This window comes from Camelus dromedarius, chromosome 12, assembly GCF_036321535.1.
Source record: "Camelus dromedarius isolate mCamDro1 chromosome 12, mCamDro1.pat, whole genome shotgun sequence".
NCBI lineage: Eukaryota > Metazoa > Chordata > Mammalia > Artiodactyla > Camelidae > Camelus > Camelus dromedarius.
Genome location: NC_087447.1, coordinates 13904291 through 13925020, shown reverse-complemented (window position 1 = coordinate 13925020; position 20730 = coordinate 13904291). Strand labels below are relative to the sequence as shown.

The window sequence follows — 20730 nt, the reverse complement described above, 5'->3', positions numbered from 1 at the left end:
CAGGAGGGACCCTGGCTGACATTTCCTGAAAGCCACCAAGAGAAACCAAACTACATTCATCAACGTATTCAATCAATTTATATTTCGAATAAATATAGTTGTGAATTTAATTGGCTTTGTTTTTGAACAGGTAATACATTCTAATGGCTCCAAACTCAAAAGTTACAAAAAGGTTTATGGTGAAAAATCTTCCCTGCTCCCAAGTAATCCAGGACTCCTCCTTACAGGTTGTCGTTGTAACTAGTTTTTTTTGTACCCTGGTAGAAATACTGTTGGCATAAATAAGCAAACATGAATATATCACTCCTTTTTTTTTTTCCCCACCATTAATAGCATTCTTTAACAAGGTCCTGGACTTTGGTTTTTCACTTAAGATTAGATCCAGGAAATCTTTCTATATTAGGTCACAAAGAGCTTCCTTGTTCTTTCGTAGGTATGCGTGGTATCCTCATTGTACAACCAAGTGGACATTTAGATTCTTTCAGTTTTTTGTTATTACAAACAATGGTGTAATGAATTACTTTGATGACTGAGGGTCAGAGCTCCTCTTGGTTCCTTTAAGGAAACTAGAAATCAGATTCACCCTCCTGACCTCATTTTCAGTCACTCTGAGTTGAGAACATGTGCATTTATAAGTTTGTTGGATACCACTATTCGGCCCTCTGGATTTCCACAAATATTTATCTAGTGCCCACTTCATGCTAACACTGTTGTAAAACACTGGGGATACCTCGGTGCTGTGACAGACCCTGCTCTTCTGGGGACAGTCTGCTTGGGGACTGGGGTAAGAGACCAGTGATCATCTAGACCCAAATGAATGAACAAGAGAATTTCAGACAGTGATCCATGCTGTAGAAAAGAAAAAAAGTCAAACCCAGCTGATGTGATGGAGCGTGTGCAGGCTGCCACTGAAACGGGGACCAGGGATGACCTCTCTTGGAAACCTGAGCTGTGCTTGGGGGATGCTTTCAGAAGAGGTAAAAATAAACCCGGCACTGCGTTTGTGTGATTTGTGAAGCCCTTTCAGGCTTCCCCCCATCAACTTGGTTCCCTAAATCCCTATTACTTTGTTGGGGTGGAGAGATGGGACTTTCTTTTTTCTTTTTTCTCTCACTCTGTAATTCTGTTTTTGCAAAAGAGAAAATAATCTTCAACTCTCCACTCCAAAGAGGATTGCCCCTCACACTGAAGAGGAAAGACCATGGGGCAGTGGCCTCGGGACAGTTCCGGGGAGGCCCCGGCCTCAGTAATTCAAGCCACCTGAGCTCAAGGTTTTCATCTCATCTAAGTGGCCCGCAGGCTGCAGAAACTGTCTCGTGGAAGTGCCCGTGGTGGTGGCAGCTCGGCTGCAAGGATTCCAGAACATCCCTCTGTTCTTCAGGCTTTCCTCCCTCATCCGTCTCATTTGGTTGCTCTCAGAGCCAGAAAGCCCTAGTGTAGGAAGCCTGGACAGCAGTCCTGGGCACGGAAGTTGGCATGTCCCTTCTATTCAGGATAGTGTTAAAAACTGTGAGCCTTCGCCCAGCAACAGCAGCGACCAATCAGGCAAAAGCCAGATGCTTCGCCAAATGGATGTGTCTCTCCCACTCCCTGCCTCTCCATTTCCTTTCTTCCTAAGGCAGTAGGCAGTTCCTTATTGTTTCTGCCTTTTAAAATCCTTCCCATCCTTCAAGTCCTAGTTCAAGTGCCCCTCGTCCCTCCTCCACGAAACCCCTCCCTCATTGCAGCCTAGTTGAAAGCTTCAGTGTCAAGGTAGGCATTGTCTTTATCCCCTACAAGGTCCCTTGGGGCAGAAGCCTTGACAACTGAACCCAATTCTGTCTCCCCCAAAGCCCTGTCCCTAGTAGAACCTTAACACACAAGTACTGTCGGGGGAGTGAAAGGGCCGCCCCTGGTTTGTGAGGTGACACTATGTCCATGCGTGGGTGAGCTGGTGATGCTTAGGAGACTGATTAGCACACGGTTGCTCCTTGACGTTGTTCTAGTGGGTCTATTTCCCATCCAAGTCAGCACTCTCTTGTTTTCTATTTTGGGTCCAAATTCACCAGAATGATTAAACAAAGGGGAAATGATCAAAAAAACCACAGCCAAGCCTGATGGGGTGGAGGAAAAGTCAAAAATAAAGCATGTGGGGTTGAGGGGAGGGTGATAAAAACACAGTCAACAAGTGAGAGTCCCAGGGACGGGGCAGCCCAGACTCAAACTGGAGCAAACGATGGATGCAAAACAGGACCATATGGCAGAGGCTTTGGGAAAGAGCTTTATGAGAAGGGGGGCTGAAGTCCAGACAACTTCACCCTGGGAACCGGTCAACTCTCCTGACTTGTAAGAGAGGGAAGCCAAAATTGCTCCAGGATTTTTTTTTTCTGGAAAGAAGCATGAACAGAAATTCCAGCTGAAGGGACTGTTTCCCCCTCCCTTCCGCCGCTGCTTGGGCTGGGTGCTCAGTTCCACTCCCTGGGGAAGAGGATCCCCGCGTGCATTCCATTCCCAGGGCTGCTGGGAGAGAGGGTCGCTTCTCCCGCGCTCCTGTCCTTGGTGGAGGAGGCTGACCTTGGACACTCCCCATGGCAGAGAGTCTAGGTCCCTGGTGGGTCACAAGAGTGTCACAGAGGGATATGCCTCCGAGTGGAAGCGGCCTGGAAGGAGCAGGAACCTGCAGTATCCAAGGGGGATTCTAGAGCCTAAAGTGGCTGAGGGCGGGTGCTGAGGGAAGAAGAAAGAAGGAGGCTTGGCTGCATCTGGAACTTCTGCTGATTTGAGCTTTTTTACCAGCCCTTTTGATCAGAGGCCCAAAGCTCTTGCTTCGGCACAATGGTCCCCATACCCTTTCCTCCAGAGATGGCAGAGCTGGCTGTATGGCTGTAGCCACGCACCACTTGAAACGTGGCTGGTCCAAGTGGAGATGTGCTGTAGGTGGAGGTGTTAAATACACCCTGAACACTGAAGTCTTTGTATGGAAAGAGAACATAAACTATCTCATTAAAAATGTTCATATTGGATTCCACATATAAGTGATATGAAAATGGGAGAATTTTAAATAAATGCCGTACTTTTTAAAAAAGTTTTTTTAATTTTATTTTTTATTGAAGTGTAGTTAATTTACAATGTTAGTTTCAAGTGTACAAAGAGATTCAGTTATACATATACATACATCTATACATTTCAGATTTTTTCCATTATACGTTATTATAAGAAACTGAATATATTTCCCCATGTTATACAGTAGGTTCTTGTTGTTTATCTATTTTATATATAATAATGTGTATCTGTTAATCTCAGATTCCTAATTTATCCTTCCCCCACCCTTTCCCCTTTGGTAACCATAGTTGGTTTTCTACGTCCGTGAGTCTATTTTTGGTTTGTAAATAAAATTGGTTTTCTTAGATTCTACATATAAATGATACCATATGATATTTGTCTTTTTCTACCTGACTTACTTCATTTAGTATGATCATCTCTTAAGTCCATCCATGTTGCTGCAAATGGTATTATTTCATTCTTTTTATGGCTGAGTAGTATTCCATTGTATATACACAGCACATCTTTTTTTAAATTGAAGAACAGTCAGTTAACATGTGTCCATTTCTGGTGTGCAGCACAATGTTCCATCATGCATATACATACATATATTTGTTTTCATATTCTTTTTCATTAGAGGTTATTACAGATATTGAATATAGTTCCCTGTATAGTACATCTTCTTTATCTAATCATTTGTCAATGGACATTTGGGTTGTCTCTATGTCTTGGCTATTGTAAATAGTGCTGCTGTGAACATTGGGGTGCATGTGTATTTTTGAATTATAGTTTTCTCTGGTTATATGCCCAGGAGTAGGATTGCTAGATCATATGGTAAGTCTACTTTTAGTTTTTTAATGAACCTACATACTGTCCATGGTGGCTGCACCAATTACATTCCCACCAACAGTGTAGGAGGGTTCCTTTTTCTTTACACACTCTCCAACATTTGTTATTTGTAGACTTTTTAATCATGGCCATTCTGACCAGTGTGAGGTGATACCTCATTGTAGTTTTGACTTACATTTCTCTAATAATTGGCAATACTGAGCATCTTTTCATGTGCCTGTTGGCCATCTGGATGTCTTCTTTGGAGAAATGTCTTAAATTCAGTACTTTAAAAGGGTTCTTTACAGATTTAAATTTACGGTATCTGATTTGGAATATAAGAATGTATTGTATAGACTTTGATTTGGGGAGTTTACATATATGAAAATCCTTAACAAAAAGGAACATCTTTTCTCTTCACTTTCTTTCTACGCCTCCATTTTCTTCTTCTTCTTCAAATCCAGTTATTCTGCTTCCTTTCCTGTTTTTCTCTTTTCTTTCTGGGGCCTCCATTCTCTGGCTAGAGCTGAAGGCAACCTCAGTGGATGAAAGGTTGAGAGGGAGAAAACTGCCTTGATTCATGTCTCTTCTGTTGTCCAACAATGCCCTGGTGCCATCTCAGGACTAGGAGAAGGCTGCCACTTTGGTTGTGCATTAGGTTCAGGTAATACAGGACAATGTTAGGACAATCCAGTTGTAAAATCATGAGCTTCTGAGCTGGGAAGTTCCTTAGAGATTGTCTGGTCCAATCCCATCGCTTTATAAATAAGGACATAAAAACCCAGAGAGGGCAAAAAACTAAAAATAGACTTACCATATAATCCAGTAATGACTCCTGGTCATATATCCAGAGGGAATTCAAATTCAAAAACCTACATGCACCACAATGTTCACAGCAGCACTATATACAATAGCCAAGACACGGAGATAACTCTAAATGTCCATCGACAGATGACTAGATAAAGAAGCTGTGGTATATTTATACAACAGAATACTACTCAGCCATTAAAAGGAATAAAATAATGCCATTTGCAGCAACATAGATCGATCTGGAGATCGTCACTCTAAATGAAGTAAGCCAAAAAGAGAAAGAAAAATATCATATGATATCACTCATATGTGGAATCTAAAAAAGAAAAGAGAAGAAAAGAAAAAAGAAGACACTAATGAGCTTATCTACAAAACAGATTCAGACATAGTAAACAAACTTATAGTTACAGGGAGAAAGGGGGCAAGAAGGGATAAACTGGGAGTTCAAGATGTGCAAATACTAACTACTATATATAAAATAGATAAAAAACAAATTTCTTGTGTATAGCACAGGGAACTGTATTCAATATCTTGTAGTAATCTATAATGAAAAAGAATGTGAGAACAATTATATGTATGTATATGTATGACTGAAATATTATGCTGTACATCAGAAATTGACACATTATAACTGACTAAACTTCAATAAAAACAAACAAACAAACAAACAAACAAACAAAAAACCCAGAGACACGAGATGACAACCAAAACCTGGGACTCCTGACCTCTGCTTGGTCTGTAATACACAGTGGCTGGCCCACATATTTTTCCAATTTTTTTCTTAAAAACAAAAGCAGTTAAAACTCAACTACATTAAACCAAACCAGACTTTTAGATTTTATTTTTCAACCCCTAAGCCTTTTAGACAGATCTCAGTAAAAATTTTTGGTCTTGATGCATGGGAGAAAAGAGACGTTCTGTAAGTTCCTTTTGAATGAGGAATGACTCCGTTCTAGAAATATTTTAAAATATTGTATCATGTTTTAAATCCTAGTTATAAATTAAATGACTGAAAATTGCCTAGCTATCACAATTTATTTTGTTTTTGAGGGAGGTAGGTAATTTATCTATTTATTTTCAGTGGTGGTACAGGGGATTGAACCCAGGACCTTGTACGTGCTAGGCACACACTCTACCACTGAGCTATACCCTCCCCAATCACAATTTATTTTGTGACTTTGCTTTTTAGAAAAATGAATGTTGGTGAAAAGCTACTAACTAAAGTAAAGCAAGAGTTTTCATCTCATTTTGAAAGCTACTAACCAAAGCATATCAAGGTATTTTACATATTAAACATTCATCTGATAGGGAAAGTAACCTTTAACAAAACAGCATGCAAAATAGCTAAATTTAGTGGAGTTTGCATAAAAGTATCTGTTTTTCCTAGCGATTAGATAATAGTGTACTTAGTGGTTGAATGTTAAAGCTGTAGAGAAAAATCCTTGCTCTGACACTTAGAAGCTTTTTGAGCTTGGACAAGTGGTTTAACCTTTCTGGGTCTGTTTCTTCATCTTATAAAATGGGGTTACTAATAGTACCTACCTCAGAGAGTAACTGTAAGGATTAAAAGAGAATCTATATGAAGCTTATAGTATTGGACTTGACACATAGTAAGCATTTAATAATAATATTTTATTATCATTATTTTTTTATTGAAGTATAGCTGATTTACAATGTGTTAGTTTCTGGTATACAGCACAGTGATTCAGTTTTATATATATATTTTTTTCATATATTTTTTCATTATAGGTTATTACAAGTTATTGAATATAGTTCCCTGGGCTATACAGTAGGACCTTATTGTTCATCTATTCTAGATATAGTAGTTTGTATCTAAATCACTACTTATTTATTACATATTACTATTATGAGATAATGTGAGCTTTACAAATTAAGTGCTGTGCAGATGAAATTTTTAAAAACTACACTGATATTTTGAAAATATTTTAATTATTAAAAAGACCTCAGACTCTTTAAAGGAAGTTTTGAAAATAAAAATTTGGGAAAAAATAAAGATCAGCTCATAGTGTCACCATTCAAATGCAACAACTGACCCTTCCTTTAGTTTATTTCTGCTCATCTTTTTTGTAGACACGGTGTAGTTTTACCTTGTATATATCATTTTAAAACTGGGCCTTTGTCTTTGGCATTATTTCATTATCTTCATATTGTTTGTTAGAACAAAGGTATAGCCCACTGGCAGCAAGCCTGTGAGACCTCATGTGTGTCCGTGTGCCCTTCTCCTGTCGAGTGTCCCTCCCCTTCTTGCAATTTATCTTATCTTACTGTATGTTTATGAGTCTCTGTAATTTGTCTAATATTCTTTATGGAATTAGCAGAGTAGAAATCAATGACTCTCAATCCTGATTGCCCATTAAAAGCACCTGCAGGGTTTGAAAACAATACTAGTATTCCAGCAACATCCCAATTTAATAAAAACTTCTAGGGATGGGGTGGGGCGTCAGTATTTTTCAAAAAAGCCCAAATGTTTATTTATGTAAATAAACAAATAAATAGAGAATTATAATAATCTGTACTGTATATCACTATTGCATATCTTTCCTAAACACATACTTTAAAAAAACCTCAAAAAACCCCTGAACTTTTGTGGTATTATTACCAAAAATGCGTAAGCTGAATGTAATCATTGGGAAACATCTGACAAAACCAAAGAGAGGCATAGTCTACAAGATACCTGGCCTGTGTTCTTCAAAAATGTCAATATCTTGAAAAGCAAAGAAAAAATTTAAAACTATTCCAGAGTAAAAGAAAGTAAAGACAGGCCAACCAAATGTAAAATGGGATGTGGGATTTTGTTCTGCTATAAAGAGGCTGTTGAGACAATTTGACAAATCTGAATAAAGTTTGAAGATTTTGTATATCACATCACCATCAATAAAGTATTTAGGGATAAAAAGAGCTCATGTCTGTAGTCTACTTTCTAATGATTCAAAAACATATTATGTATGACGTGTGTGTATGTACGTGTGCATGTATGTGTGTACGTCTGTGTGTAGAGAGAGAGAAAATGATAAAAAAAAATGCAGTAAATTGTAAATATCTGGGGTGAGGATACAGTACAATTCTTGTGTTATTCTTGCAAACTTTTGTAAGTCTGAAATTATATTAATATACAGTTAAAAAAAAAAACCTAAACCTTTACAAAGTCCTAAAGATGGGGTAAAGTAGGGACAGAACTTTAAAATGCAAAATAAATCTTTTTTTTCTTTAAAAAATAATCCATAGCTATATGGAGAGAGGTTTTACTTAAGAAGAGAGAGATCTCAGAATACAGGTGAGGGAGGTCTGGGCTTCCGTTCAAGGATCTGCTGATTTAAGGATCCAACAAGTATGCTGGCAGAGTACCTCCAATAGAGGGCGGTGCAACATTATGAAGACTAAATCACATCACATGGGTTTGGGGCGACATTACTTATAGTGGATTCTAAAGTGTTAACAAATAGAACAGAGGCACTGAGAATCTTAGAGCTGAATTCCATCTGCGTTCCATTTTACAGATGTGCAAACTGAGACTCAAAAAGGGGAAAAAAACCTTGCCTAAAATCATAGCCACCAGCAGCACAACTGCCTTGCAAATAATAACCCCAGCTATGATTTATGGAAGGCTTACTATATGCCAGGCACTGTCTGTACTAAGCACTTTGTATACATTTCCTATTTAATCACACCTCCACCCTCCACATTTCCCCCCCACCCCCTAGTTATATAGCTGAGGCTCAGAGAAGTCAGTAACTTACCTGATGTCACTAATAAATGAGATTCTGGCTGCACTCAAGAGCTAACATGCCATTCTGTCCTGCATGTTTGCTGGTGTACCTGTCTTACCCTTGAAGAATCAGTCACCTTATAGGGGAAGTCAGAACACAGCCATCAAAAGAGAAATTTATCTCAGCGTCTACTGAGTGATACACACATACACAAGGAATCAGAGCTCAAGTGAAGGAAGATTCCTAGGACTGAAGATAGCAGAAAAGGAAGATGTCATTGAAATGGTGGGGTGTGAGTGGCATGCGAAAATGGGTAGGTTTCAGGGAGGGTGGAAGTTGGTGTAGCTCACCGGTAGAGCACATGCTTAGCATGCATGAGGTTCTGGGTTCAATCCCCAGTACCTCCATTAAAAAAAAAAAAAAGAAAATGGGCAGGTTCAGACATGGTGAAGAGAAAGCAGAGAATAGAGAGTAGAGGTGGAGAGAAAATAGGGGAAAGAAAGCACAGGTCTTGTGGGGAGGCAATGAGTCTAAAACCTGACTCCTGTCTCTGCTACCCTAAGTCCCCTCTAATGGATCCATCATTAGATGGATAGATGGATCATGTTTGCTCTGCTTCCAGAGACATCAGTGATCCCTCCAATTCTCTCCATCTGCTCTGCCAACCCCCTCACTTCTCACCTTTACTCTTCAAAAGCTTCTGAAGGGGGAAGGTATAGCTCAGTGGTAGAGCGCATTCCTAGCATGGGCAAGGTCCTGGGTTCAGTCCCCAGTATTCCCATTAAATAAATAAACCTAATTACCTCCCCCACAAAAGAGAACAACAAAAAACACTAAAAGGTTAAAAGAAAAAGCCTCTGAACTGGTCCCCTTGCTTCTTTTCTTGCACTCTCCAGACTCCAACCAGTCATCTTTTAAAACCTGTGTTAATCATGTTACGCCCCTATGAACATCTTCTAACAGTTTCCCATGCACTTTGGAAGAAAATCCAAGCTCCTCACCAGGCTCTGCTTGAGCTGGTCCCTGCCTCCCTCCCGGACCTCTTCTCCCACCAGCCTCTCCCTTGCCTGCATCACTTCAGCCATCCTGGCCTTCGGTCCACCCCCAGCACGTGTCAAGCCACCTTAGGGCCTTTGCACTTGCTCTCCCTTTGGCCTGGAACACTCTTCTCAGGTCTCTGCCTGGCTGCCCCCTTCTTCTCACTCAGGCCTGCCCTAAATGTGGCCCCACAGACAGGCCTTCCTGACACAGGGTCTAAGTATTCCCTCTGCCTTTCCATCATCGCTTTTTTGGTGCTACTGTATGTGCTTTTGTTACCGTAGCACAATAGCCAGGTTATCCTTGTTGTTATCTGAAATAATCTTGTTAACTCCTTTGCTTGTTTATCGTCCAACTTTCCCCTCTAGGATGTATTCTTCTTGGGGACTGGAACTTGTCTTGTCATCATAGCAGCGCTCAGAGCTGCGAGTGCCTGGCACGCAGTAGGGATGTAATACGTGGTTACTGAATGAACAAATGAATGGGCTGAGTTGATTGGAGGAGAGAATTCTGGTGCAACAAAGCAGAGTGGGGTGGGGAGGTAGGTTAGAAAGGATCAGGACAGGATGAAGGAGGGCCTCAAAGGGTAGGTTCACCCCTGCCAAATGCGTTCTGTAGGCAGTAGGGAGCCACTGAAGGTTTTTGATTTCCTGAAAGCAAGGCTTGTTCATTTAGTTTCCAGGTAGTGTGTAAGATGGATTGGAGAGGAGAGCCTGGAGAGGGACCGTTAGGGGACTAGTGGAAACCCAGGCAAATGCAGAGTCATTTTTTTTTAAACTAAATAAATTGACCATATGAGAAAAATAACTTCCGCAACTCATCCTTATACAGAACTGACTCTGCTTTTGTCTGAGTGTCTCAGCTGACCCGGCCGGAATGTCCCCTGGTGGAGTGAGGGCTGAAAGAAAACTAGAAACGGAATCAGATGGACAGAGGTTTCAACTTATCCTGAGTCTGCAGTGATGGTTCATGGGTAATGTTTGAGTCGGTCTTTAAGGGTTTAAAGTCAGGTCATAGGATTTAAGAATTTAAATGTCTTAGCCCTAAAAGGGAACCAGTCCACATCTTGTCATTTCTATAGAAAAGGAAACATGAAATGAGAGAAGGGAAGGGACCTGCTCAGGGCCAGGAGGCCAGGAGGCTAGGAGAGCTGCTTTCTTTTCCAAAGACACTTCATGTCTCTGTGTTAGGTTTCTTCACCTAGAAAATGCAGAGAAACAGTCTTCTTTATAAGATCAAAGAAACACAGTGAGAGGGTCTTGCAAACTTTGAGACAAGAGGCTCACGTGATATTTTATTACCTGGCCCTACCTGCCAGCTTGGCTTTAGCTCAGGCTCAGATTCATTCTTTCCACAAATTTTTGGTTAGTTTTATTTAGCCTACGAATGCAGGTCCTGTTCTCAGCACAGGAGACACCGCAGTGAACACAGCCCCGACAAGCCAGGGTCCTCCCGGTGCTTACATTCCGGTAAGCTGTGTGTGGGGGTGTGTTTGCTCTGCGGTGATAAGTGCTGTAGAGAAAAGCAAAGCAGGAAAGGGAATGGGGAGTGGCCAGAGGAGGGACAGAACCTGGAATCACACATTGGTGGGGAGGGTGTCAAAGAGGGCCTCTCCCAGAAAGTGACCCAGATTCTAGACTGCACCTGGCACAGTGAAGGGGAACTTTCACAATTAAAATTTTAAAAATTTTTGAATGAAATATATTTGTTCTTGAGCAGCAGAGCCTTGAGGGGGAGACTGATTTGCTAGGGTCTGCGGTCCATCGACCCTGGCTTGGAGCGCAGGCTGTAGAAATGAAACTCTGTCATCGGCATTCTTTTAGACAGTTAGATACAACTTTCTGCTTCCTTCTCACAAAGCAAACCCAAAAAAGCCTTCAAAAGTTAGCATAAATGATTTGCATGAAGACTTATCCTCAGATCTTTGAGTAGTTAGGGAAGGAGGCAGGAACCCACACGGCAGCCCTCCTGGGTCCTAAATGCAGCGCTAGGCTCCTACACACCCATCTCATTTCATCCTCAAAGCAGCCCTGTGAGGGAGATATTATCACTTCCATTTTGCAGATGAGGAAACTGAGGTTCAGGCTTGCCCAATGTCAGCCTGGCTGAGAAGTGACAGACCAGAGATTTAAACCCAGATCGGCCTGGCTTCATATCCTGTGCTCTCTGTGAGGTCACAGCCCTTTCCCTGGACGAGGAGCTGGAGTGGTTTTGAAAGCACTATGGAAACCTTTCCTAGAAGGGATCCAGGAATTACACAGTCCGACTCCATTTTTCAGATCAAATGAATTAACAACCTGAACATGCGTTTAAATACCTGGTTGCCATGAATGGATGTTGGTTTCCTGTCTTTGCAGATCAGAAACCAGTGGTTTAGAGAGAAGTTGCTTCCCTGAGGTTTAGAGAGCAGGTCAGCAGCAAGCTTGTATTCGTAAGCAGCCTGGGACTTCTACATCTTTGCACTGCCCTCTGAGGCCCTTAAGGCTTAGCTGTCAATCAAGGGCTGTGGTGTCAATGACAAAGAGAAAGAGGAAGAACTGTCAGGCCTACAGAGCAGTGATCTTTGAAGACTCCTATCAAAATGACTCCTGCAGGGGAATGGCTGGGATGGGTGGAGGTCTGGGGTTAGTAACAGCAGGTCTGAGCCAGTGGGCAGAAGATGCTCGGTTGATACTGAAGTGGTGCCGCTCTCATCTGCTGCATAGACTGGCACCTGTCACGTTGGATTTGCTCTTCAAAGTGCTTTGCTTTGAGAGGTAGGGTGGAGGTGGGCACTGCCAGCAGACTGTGGGCTGGGTGTCCTGGCTCCCCATTCCCGCTCACGGAGTGAATCTAAATAGCAATAATAATAGCAATAGCTAACATTTAATGAGTCTGCATCTCAGGGGCTGGGCTGGGGAGCTGGTGTGTGTGTGTGTGAGAGAGAGAGAGAGAGAGGGAGAGAGAGGGAGAGTGAGGAGAGAGACTCCTACTGAGAGGAATGTGGGCTAAGCTTGGGGGGTGGGGAGTCTAAATCAGGAGGAGGTGGGCTCACATGTCATCTTCCCAGGACCCAATCAGGTCACTTGATTTTTCTTCTCAGTTCACAGATGAGAAGGCAAAGCCTCAGGGAACTTCAGGGTCACATAGACAGTGAAGATTAGAACTCCAGTCTAAGCTCCATTTCCCCAACTTATGTTGGGTGTGTGCGGGTGTATGTGTGTGTGGGGCTTAACTCTTTCTTCTTTTTGAATGAGAAAATGCCCTCGGGGTCAGGATTTAGGGAGGGGGCAGGGTGGGGGGAGATGGGGAGGGAGGGAGGGCTCTGGCAATTTCCGTTTCTAGGAGTAAAGGCTCCATACTTTTGGAGCTGTCTCTCTTTGTTTGGGAAATTCACCAGGATGAGCCTTTATACAAACATGAGGCAAGTCTCCGCCCATTGTCCTTGGGGAGGAGGGTGGGGTCACCCCAATCTCTCCACAGATGGAGAGGAGTGCATTGAGTTCTCTTTAATGATGTGAATCTGCATCTTTTTAACTGCCCTTTACCCTTTGGGAGCTGGGGAGAAATAGTCTTCCTGAAGAGAGATTCCAACTGGACATTAGGTGCCTCCCTGGGAGGTTTTTGAAGATTGAGTAATGGAGACTAGGAAGGTACCGTGACTGCTCCGAACCACCCAGACACCCCTTCATTCATTCGCTCGAGCTCTGCTAGGCTTTGGGGAGTTACTGGTGAGTTGCCCCCAGCTGAAATTTGGGAGAGTTAAAAGGGCTGCAAAGCAGCCCCCAAAAGGGCAGCTGAGATTGGAGCTGACTTTGGGACCCGTGAAGCCCTCCTGGGATCTTGACGTCGGGGTGGTGGGAGAATGCAGAGGTCTGGGTCAACGTCAATATTTGGATATTTTACAACGAAGGAGATCAAATGGGTGAGAAGATAAATCTACAGTCAGAGTCTGGAATCAGGGAAATGGCAGCTTGGAGATGTGTTCAGTTAGTAGAGATTATTTTTTAATTTGAATTTAAATGCCTTTAGGTGGGGGTTGCAATCCCAGCTTCCTGGGTTCTCACCACTCCTTCCTGGCCCCGTCTGATTCATGTATTTACACTACTGGCCGGCCGTCTGCCCAGTCCTGTGGCTAACGGAGTTTTCTACCCTAACAGAAGATGTCTCCAAGCTGAGAGTCTATTTAGTCAAGTATAAATGAACCAAAGCAGATTTGCAGCATCTCGTGTGGTGTTAAAACTTTGAATATTTCTCTGATTCTCACTGCATTGGGATAATAATGGTGATTTTTTTAAATGATTTTTTAAAATCTTAACGTTTAAAAGAAAAATTGAAGTATAGTCAGTTTACAGTGTTGTGTCAATTTCTGGTGTTCAGCATAAGGTTTCAGTCATATTCTTTTTCATTATGGATTACTACAAGATATTGAATTTAGTTCCCTGTGCTATACAGTATAAACTTGTTGTTTATCTATTTTATGTATAGTAGTTAGTATCTGCAAATCTTGAACTCCCAATTTATCCCTTCCCACCCCCTTCCCTCCCTGGTAACCATAAGTTTGTTTTCTATGTCTGTGAGTCACTTTTCTGTTTTGTAAATAAGTTCATTTGTGTCTTTTTAAAATATTCCACATATGAGTGATATCATATGGTATTTGTCTTTCTCTTTCTGGCTTACTTCACTTAGAATGATGATCTCCAGGTCCATCCATGTTGATGCAAATGCATTATTTTATTCTCTTTTATTGCTGAGTAGTATTCCATTGTATACATATACCACAACTTCTTTATGCAGTCATCTGTCAATGGACATTTAGGTTGTTTCCATGTCTTGGCTAGTAATGATGATTTACTAGTGATCTTTATTGATGACAATAATTATTGGTGATACATAATGGTGAATAAGCTGACCTTCATTTCCATTCATTCCACATGTTTCTTGAGACCTGCTATGTGTCAGCGGTTTTCTAGGTCTTGGGAATACAGCAGTGAAGAAATCAGAAAAAAATGGAACTTGAATTCCAGTGTGGGTGGAGGGAGGCAGACAAAAGAGGAGATACATGATGGAAATAGACAGTGTATTAGATGGTGATCAGTACTAAGGAGAAAAAGTAGGAAACAAAGTAAGAAGTATTGGAGGAGGAGGCATTAGATAGGGTGGCCATCACAGGCTTCACTGAGAAAATGAATATTTAGTAAAGACCTCAATTAAGTGAGGGAGCTGTCCACCTGGGACAAAAACATTCTCAGCAGAGAAAGTAGCAAGTGCAAAGGCCCTGAGGTGGGACCAGGCCTGGTGTGTTAGAGGAGCCCTCTCAACATACTGTTCGAAGCTCTTTTACTTCTAGGAGGGAGGTTCTGTTATTGTTCCTATTTACAGATGGGCAGACTGTTGCCAGAGAGTCTAAGAAACTTGCTGCATGTTAAATCAGAGGCAGAACCAGGCTTCTCACCAAACCAGTCTAACTCCAGAGCTTATGCTTTTAAATATGAAGCTATGTTAAAGAAAGATTTATTTCGTTGGCCTGGGTAGACCCAGGTACCAAAGATTTACACCTCCAGCTATTAGCAGCCTTCCAAGGCCCTGGAGGAAAACCCTGGGCGTGGTGGTAGGGGAGAGAGTGACTCAGACCTTGGCTGGCTTCCTGCTGAGTCACTGCTGATGGGCCGTGAAGGGAGGCGAGTGGTACTCAGGCCTCACCTCCTCATGCTGGCAGGTTCCTGCCTTTTGAGGGGAGATGCCTGGCTGCAGGCCCTAACCACACGCTCTTGGTGAACGAATTCGTCTGACTTTCCTAAGAGCTCCGTGGTGGAATTGTGGGTGGGCTCCATTTCCTTGTGCGGCCCCACAGCCCTGGAGGCTGACTTTCTGCCCACCTTGGCCCTGCCTTCTTCGACATGTCCTGGACGGATACTCTCCATCCCTTGTCAGGCTGGCTTCCTTCATCTTGGGGGAACTCTTCGAGAACAGCTGTGTCCTGGCCACACCACTGCAAAGAACGAGAAGCAGAGGGTAGCCACGCACATTGCCCTGGGCTTCGAGAGGCTCGCCGTCTTGACATATTCATTGAGGAATACAGCAAGGAAGCGATGCCTAAGTACAATAATGTGTACATCAAGTTTGTTAAGATTTCAAAACAGGGACTGATGGCTGAGGACAGCTGGCCGGTATTGGGCACTTACTGTGTGCCAGGCAGGATTCTGTGCATTTCACGTGGTTTATCTCATTTTCAAATTCTCATAACACCTGATGACGGAGTAGCTTTCCATTTTACAGAAAAGGAAACAGACTCAGAGAAGTCACACCTAGCATCAGAAAGTGCAGACTGGATTTAGGAAGGAGCTGGAGCAAAAGGACGGAGGAGGAGCAGAGTGAGAGGCAAAGCTGGAGAGGACAGTGGGATCAGACTGTGAAGGGAGTTTTTTCCTTTTTATTGTTTTTTTTTTTGTCTTTTTTTCTTTTTATTGTAGTGTTTTTGTCTATTTTATTTTTATTTTTATTGTAGTATAGTCAGTTTACAATGTTGTGTCAACTTCTGGTGTTCACCATAATGTTTCAGTCATGTGTGTGTGTGTGTGTGTGTGTGTATTTATATATATATATAAATATATATATATTTGTGTATTTATATATATATATAAATATATATATTTATATATTTATATATTCCGTTTCATATTCTTTTTCATTATAGGTTACTATAAGATATTGAACATAGTTCCTTGTGCTATACAGAAGAAATTTTTTTTTAAACCCATTTTTATATACAGTGGCTAACATTTGCAAATCTCAAACTCCCAAATTTATCCCTTCCCAACACTTTGTCCCCTCTGGTAACCATAAATTTATTTTCTATGTCTGTGAGTCTGTTTCTGTTTTGTAGATAAGTTCATTTGTGTCTTTTTTTTTTTTTTTTTAGACTCCACATATGAGTGATATCATATGACATTTTTCTTTCTCTTTCTGGCTTACTTCACTTAGAATGACGATCTTTAGGTCCATCCCTGTTGCCGCAAATAGCATTATTTTATTCTCTTTTATGGCTGAGTAGTATTCCATTCTATAAATATAACTTACTTATCCCACACTGTTAAGTTTGGATTGAGTTCATGGTGATAGGAAATCACTGAAGATGTTCTAGCATGTTTCTCCTTGGTGCCCCAGTGGTATCACTTCTTTGTTGCTTTGGTTTGGGTTCACCTTGGAGCATGAATGGTGGGGACTGAACAAACACAATGGAAAGAACTCAGACTCTCTGCGTAGTGAGATCTCTAAATTGCTCCTTGCTCACTAAGCATCCTCTGTATTTGTTGAACATCTGCTGCAGAATATCTGTTGGTGAGAATCATATGTTCCAGGAAATGTCCTGACAGTTGCTGTCCACAGTTGGCTGGTCCTCTCCACTGGGGCCATGCCCACCTCCCTTGATTCACCTCTTTTCCTGGCCTCCACCTCCTTGCTCCCCAATTCTAATGTGCACATAAGTTGTTTCTGTCTAGCTAGGTTTCTACTTCTTTTACAAAGCTTCTCCTCCCTGTGTTTCTTATGTGATCGGGCCAGGTTGCCTCATGACATCTTCTTGTGGTAGACACCATTAATTACCTACCCAATCTAGTCTTCTTCCTTCCTGGCTTAAGAAATCCCAGTTTTGTTCAGGGTGACCACGTAGCCAGCCCCAGGCAATGGATCATGATACATCTAAGCCAACAGCATCCCCGTTTCCCACTTTCCTAGACTTCCTTGCAGCTAGGGGTACCCATGTGATTCAGTTTTTGCCAATAAGACCTGAGAGGAAGCCTGCTCTAGGGCTTCTGGGAAAGCTTTTGACTTTTTTGACAAAAGGGAACAATTCCAGCTTTCTCCCCCTGACAAGTCCTTCCCACTGCTCCCAGCTTAAACACAGTCATAACGGCGAGAGCTCTCTGTAGCTGGAAGGCTGTCAGCTGAGGATTGTCAGTAGCCATCATGTGGAGAAAGCCTGCCTTCTGAGGAGAGAGTACCATCAAACACAGAAAAGCACCAGAACAGGGAGAGAGAGAAAGAGAGGAAAGGTGAAGTCTCGTTTAAATGTCTAGATTCACACCTGAAACCAGCACCACCCCTGGAATTCCAAGTTACATGAACAATACATGCCTTTCTTTTTTCTTTATGCTTATTCAGATGGTTCTGTTATTCGGAACCTAGGCCCAGGTGTCCTATCTTGACGGTGAATATTCAGCAGGGCTCCCAGCCTTCCTCTGTCTGTAACACCCGTGACCTTGACAGGCTGTTAGGATGTGTGTAAGGGCATGTAAGGATATGTAAGTCACATGTCATCCACCTGCCCATCCTCAACCTCAGCACCCCCTCCTGAGCGCGCGCACACACACACACACACACACACAGTTATCTCCATTTCTACCCTCTGGTCAAAAGCTGGCCCAAAGGAGTGAGGAATGAGGAAACTCAGGGTGTCACCCCATACCAAGGCCACCTCAACTCCACAGCATCCTCAGAATGCCCTTGCTACGCCCTTGTTTGAGAAACAGCGGAGTTAAGAAATGGGAGTCAAAGGAAAGTGGGCTGGGTGAACAGGAGTGAGGTGCATAGAGTCTGTCTGATTTGTGAGGGGCCTTTGAGATCATTCAACTGCTTTCTCACTCATTGTTCATTCGTAAAACACATTCTTTTGCTTTTCTTCTTCCTACTATTATTAACTGAGATGTATTTGACTTACAGTATTGATTTCAGATGTATATGATGATTGATGTTCGTACATATTGTGAAATGATCACCACAGTAAGTCTGGTTTACATCCATCATCACCCATAGTCACAAATATTTTTTTTTTCTTTTGATGAGAACTTCAAGATTTATTTTATTTACTTATTTTTGGTGGAGAGGGGGAGGTAATTAGGTTTATTTATTTATTTTTTAGTGGAGATTCTGAGGATTGAACCCAAGACCTCATGCATGCTAAGCGGGCACTCTACTGCTGAGCTATACCCTCCCCTGTGATGAGAACTTTTAAGATCTATTCTCTTAGAAACTTTCAAATACACAATAGTACTATTAATTATAGTCAACATGCTGCACAGTCCCTCCCATGACTTATTTATTGTGTGACTAGAATTTTGTACCTTTTGACTTCCTTCATCCATTTCTCGCCCCCCTCCTCCACCGCCTCTGACACCACCAAGCTGTTCTGCACGCCACACATTTCTTCAGTCGAGCACCTACTTGGTGCCAGGCTCTAAATGTTCCCTGCCTTCTCTCCATCAGTGAGGAAATGTGAAGTACCGCCAATGAAACATATAAAAGAAAGAAATGGACTGGCGAAGCCTCCATTGTCTCTCCTTCCCAAAGAGGAAATTGACCTTAAAATAAAACAGATGAAATCCAGATTGGCCATGAGAGAGCCTTTCTATTGAGTGGGATTTGGGATGTTAAGATGAGACATCACATTGGAAGTTAGTAGAATCTCCTTTCCTGGAAACCTTCAGGAATGAAGATCTAAGCCACTGACTCGTCTTTAACAGGCATCTGCGTCAGGTAATGCAATGGCTTCTTCTTTTCAAATTGAAGTTTAGTTGATTTACAATGTTGTGTTAGTTTCTGGTGTACAGTGTAGTGATTCCCCTATACATATACTTTTTCATATGCTTTTTCATTATAGATTGTTACAAGATATTGAATGTAGTTCCCTGTGCTAACCAATAGGACCTTGTTGTTTATCTATTTTATGTATAGTAGTTTGTATCTGCTAATCCCAAACTTCTAATTTATCCCACCCCCCTGCCTTTCCTCTTTGGTAACTACCAGTTTGTTTTCTATGTCTGTGAATCTAAACAACATTAGATGGTGGGATGAAATGCCACAAAGCAGGTGGCAATGCCTTAACCGTATGTGTGCTGTCAAGGCTTCTCCCATCCTTGTCCAGGGGAGTGGTAACCTGTCCTTTCACCCAGCGCTGCAAGGGCTTCTGAGTGAAGACACTGAGGTTCGAATCCTGATTGCATTCTTGAAATGGGTAGGTTTTGACAAATCGATAAACCTCCCCGAGTCTCAAGTTTCCTTTGAGTTACTGGGAGTGTTGTCTAAAGATACTGTTATCTACCGTTCGGGGGGCTTACTACATTCTGGTTCTGATCTAAGCACTATATGTGTCTTAACTCATTTAATCTTCACATCAAATGAAGAAGCTGAGACTTGGGAAGGTCAAATTCCCTGCTGGTCAGTTGTAGAGCCTGGCTTTGAACTCAGGGAGCCTGGCTCTGGAGCTTGTATGTGTAACCAGTTCCCTGAGGGCTTGCTCTTACTGGTAAAATGGAGACACACTCGTTTCAACCACTGGGGAGGACACGGCAGTGGTAAGATGCTCAGGCTCTGGAGTTTCACTTCTCTGGTTCAAATCCCAGGCTTATTACTCATTAGCTGAGTTGTTATGAGCAAGTCACTTAATTTCTCTGTCCCTGTCTTGATTTCCTCCGCTGTAAGATGGAGCTGATAATAACACTCTTGGGCTTTTTGTGAAAACTGAGGTAGTGAACACAATAAACTTTTGAGTCATACCTGGGACATGGTAAATACTCAATAAATGCTACCTACTCTTATCTTTCAGGTCTCTCTGCTTCCTCCCCCTCTCCCAGTCTGAATTATGTTCCTCCTCAGAGCACCCTGTTGCTGTCCTATCCAGCACTTAGGACGATTTGCAATCATGTATAAGAGTAACCACCTCACAGGGTTCTTATGATGATGAAATGAGACAGTGTGAGTAAAGCACAGAGCTTCTTGGCATGCGTTTGACTCTTGGCAAGTGCAAGTGAATATATTATCATTATTATTTACACTGGATCTCTTCCTTGGTTAAAATCACTGATGTTTGGATGTATTGACAATGTCATCAGATCTAAGGCACCCATCAATTGTAAACCACACCATTACTGACGCATTTTTTTTTTATTGAGGTATAGTCAGTTTACAATGTGTCAATTTCTGGTGTACAGCACAATCCTTCAGTCATACATGAATATGCATATATTCATTTTCATATTCTTTTTCACCATGGGCTACTACAAGATATTGAATATATTTCCCTGTGCTGTACAGTATGAACTTGTTTATCTGTTTTATATACACCAGTCAGTATCTGCAAATCTCCAACTCTCAGTTTGTTCCTTCTCACCCCTGCCCCCCATGGCAACCACAAGTCTGTATTCTATGTCTGTGAGTCTGTTTCTGTTTTATATATAAGTTCATTTGTCTTTTTTTTAAATATATTCCACATATGAGTGATGTCATATGGTATTTTTCTTTCCCTTTCTGGCTTACTTCACTTAGAATG

At 41.9% G+C, this 20730-nt stretch overlaps 1 pseudogene; it reads right to left on the bottom strand.

Annotated features, from left to right (window-relative positions):
* Window positions 1–19240: 19240 nt before the first annotated feature.
* Window positions 19241–19357, bottom strand: LOC116155517 (U6atac minor spliceosomal RNA; annotated as a pseudogene).
* Window positions 19358–20730: the final 1373 nt, after the last annotated feature.